General features: G+C 46.8%; 1 long non-coding RNA gene across 1 annotated transcript in view; it reads right to left on the bottom strand.

Annotated features, from left to right (window-relative positions):
• LOC117713080 (uncharacterized) overlaps positions 1–2,279 on the bottom strand; it is a 17,924-nt gene extending 15,645 nt beyond the window's left edge. The window contains exon 1 of the long non-coding RNA XR_004607362.2: positions 2,065–2,279. This is a non-coding gene — a long non-coding RNA (uncharacterized LOC117713080). The remainder of the gene's footprint in view (positions 1–2,064) is intronic.
• Positions 2,280–3,514: the final 1,235 nt, after the last annotated feature.

Genomic DNA, 3,514 nt, shown 5'->3' with positions numbered 1-3,514 from the left:
TCTAATAAAGAGCTGCAAAAGATGTTTGAGTGACAAGCCTCCAAGGTAGCTAGTTGAATAAGAACACACCAAACTATGTGTATAGGTTCTGGTATAGCTGTTAAAATACAGACATTAGTTTACAATCATATCTTGGTTATAGAATTTCATCAATATACCACAGTGTTAGAGTTAGGAATAAAATTATTACTAACTTCTTTCATTTTTGGGTTTAACAACTTTACATTAAGCTCACCTCTCAGATTTCATACAAAATGTTTCATACAAAATTCAAGGATGAAGTTGCTGTTTAGAGTGATTTCAAGCATTACCCAAGAGAAGTTATAACTGCCAATCACTAGAGCAAATATACTGACTATGTTTCCCATTTCTGTTAAACCAATTAACCTTAAACTGATGTGTACATGACTACTGGGATGTGTTTTGTTTGCATGACTTGATTGTGTGCAATTTTTATTTTGAGTTGGGGTTAAAAAACAAAGGTAAGTGGCTTCAATTTTAACTAAAAGTTAGAGCTTCCAGTGATGTAACTGAGCAGTCCAGCACATCACATAAAGAATGAGAACATTAGGAAAACTGTACTCTAAAATAGTTCAATGAGTCTTAGATGCTCTTAAATCATGTAAGCCTTTTAAACTTTGTTTACAAAGTTTGAGGAAGCAAAACTCGTGGTGCTGTGAAGAAGGGATAAGCTGCAGAAAGTTGTCTGATTCCTAACATTCTACTTCCTTGGTAGCATAGATTTGCCGTTGGTATAAATTAAAAAAAAAAAAAAAAAAAACCCACAGTTTTTCGCTCTTTAATAGTAATACTCCTTGAGTTTTTTATAACCAGGAAATAATAGGTTACATTTGAACGATCACTAAATGTTTATAGTGATCCTGCACATTGGCAAAGTTGAACAGAGTACCTGTAATGATCAATAATCAATAACAAAAAAAACGGCATAAACGGAGGAAAAGAAAACTCTACCGTGGTTAGTGCTCATGGGGTTTGCTGTCAAAGTAACCCCACAGTTAACATTTCCCAGTACTTGGTCCATGGAAATACAACCCTGACAACCACTTGGCAAACCCAAAACAGTCACATCTGAGTTTGACTTTTCCAATTACTCCAGTTTTAGGGAACACTTGGCTTTCTAGAACTCTCTTTAACTTTCTGTTGACTATTTAGAGGTCACATAACACCTGCCTGCCTTACTTCTTAAGAACCACAAAACAAGAGGGCACCCTCCTCCTTCCTATATAGGGGGCTGTTGTGAGTAGTTTGATAAATACGTACAAAATTGTAAATGTTCCTATTTCATTCAACATTTTGAAAGATGTCAACCAAGCACAAAATATTTTAAGTGTGTGAATTAAAATGCCTTTTACCGATAGCCTCAGATGTTTCCTTACGAGATACTGTGCCAAGAACAGGTTTATGTATTATCGGTCTTTCCGGAACGCACAGATATCACATTTCATAATAGCTTGGTATGATGGTTGCTGTCAAAGTCGCCATAGAAACATCCCTGTCCTAGAGTGACATACTGTATTAGCGTGACAGAAGACTAAAAACAACAGAACAAAACTGGGCACTTGAGGAGAGAGCCGGTTTGGGACACACTGGCCGACTGAGGGACAGCCAACCGAGCTGAAGGGACTCGTTCCTTCTAGCGGAGCGTCCCTTGGGCGAGGCGGGGGACCTTCGAGCGCTCGCGAGACGCCGAGGACAGCAATTTTGCCCAATCCAACCCCATCCAGCTGCTCGGCCTTTGGGTCCATCTGCTCCGCCGTCCACAGACCCGCACACACGTGAGCTGGGATGGCCCGGTGGCGACCCCGCAGTGGGCAGGGGCAAGGGCCTCATACCCAGGGGTGGCCCGGGCCAAGCACCCGAGGCTCGGGGGCAGTAGCTCCGGCCGTGCGGACCCGGGTGAGTCCCGAGGCGGCTGAGGGCCCGGCGCAACCCCGAGGCTGCGCTCGCCCCGCACCGCCTTCCCGCCCGTGACAACTCTGCTCCCCCCGACCGCACGCGGGGCTGAGCACCCGCCCCAAGCAGGGTCCCGGGGGCTACGCTCACCTCCGAGGCCCGGAGCCGCCGCCTGCAGCGGGAGACAGCGGCCGGGGAACCTCGCGCCGGGTCGGCTTCGCGCCGACCTCTCCGGGTAGCCGAGCAGCCTGCGCCGCCTCCGCGGAAGGGAGGCCTCTACTGTCCGGCCGCGGAGCTGCAGCGCGTGCGCCGCCGCCACCAGGCCCCGCCCTCACGACGACTACGCCCCCACGTTGGCTCCGCCCCAGGACCGGCCTCTCACTGCTCAAGCTCCACCCACCGGCCGCCTCCACGCGGGTCCCTCTCCTTCCCCGCCTCCCAGCCCGCCGGGTGTAATCGGCCCTCTTCCGGAGATGAACGCGAAGCGACGTGGAAACCCTTCCACCAAAATGAGCTGTGATATCCTTTTGATGGCTATAATTTATTCCAAATCGTCCCTGAACTGAAACGATCAATTAGCAGCCCGAAACGCACTGTGAAGTAAATTGTCACACTCTCTATTACAGGATGGTTATCATATATTTATAAGGTGTGTTTTCTGCAATCAGAACCAACAAGGTGTTGAGCGATCAGTCATAAACGCACTTCTTCAAAAAAAAAAAAAGAGAGAGAGAGGAAGAGAAGCTTCAGCATTGTATGGCAGGGGAGAAAAATCCTTATGACAGTTATCCCTCCCTCCCTCCCTAGTGATGCTTCCTCTGGCAACTGGGAAGAGCAGCGAAGGCTCTGCACCGACTTCTCTCAGACACTCACCGCCCCCGGAGCACTGGGGGCTGTGAACTAGGAGAAGAATGGTAGTCCTCAGAGGAGAGGTTTCCCTACTGTATACGCACAGACTGGACAGAAGGATTACTCTTCATATTCCCTCCATGCCCTAGACTCTTTCCAAGTGTCCAGTCTTTCCAAGCAACAGAATGGTTTCGTTCCAACCACAATGTCCCTTCTTCCTCAGGCCTCAAGGTCTTGTCCCCTCTCTGTTTAAGTGCTGGTGTTCTATAGAGGTAGGTGCTGGGGCCATGTCGAATACACACTGTATTCTGAATTGGAACCTACCAGAACTTCATCATCACTCATAAATAACCATGGCAAACAGAAAATCATAAAATAATGGCCCAATCTGGACCAAACCATGGAGACATTGCTGTTTTCTTTATCTTTGTTCCAAATTTTCAGATCTATCTAGATTCCACAAATTCTGGATTTCCCTTAATAAATTTTTCAGTTATGATCATTTTTTGCAAGGGTCCTGCTTTGCATCCAACTAATGTTCTTTTTGCTTGAAAAACAACCCTAGAGACACTTAGATTTCTTACAAATCCTGGGTTTCCTTTCTCAATGCACCAATTTAGAAGGTTGAGAAGGCTTAGGTACCCAGAAGTCTACCTCTGTGGTCACAAATGTGATAATGCACAGTAAGTCAGCGACTGTAAGGGGGAGAGGCAGAGTAACTGCCACCTTCCCTGCAACTGATGAAGAAAGA

The sequence above is a fragment of the Arvicanthis niloticus genome, chromosome 7, assembly GCF_011762505.2.
Source record: "Arvicanthis niloticus isolate mArvNil1 chromosome 7, mArvNil1.pat.X, whole genome shotgun sequence".
Lineage (NCBI taxonomy): Eukaryota > Metazoa > Chordata > Mammalia > Rodentia > Muridae > Arvicanthis > Arvicanthis niloticus.
This window is presented reverse-complemented; position numbering and strand designations above follow the sequence as displayed.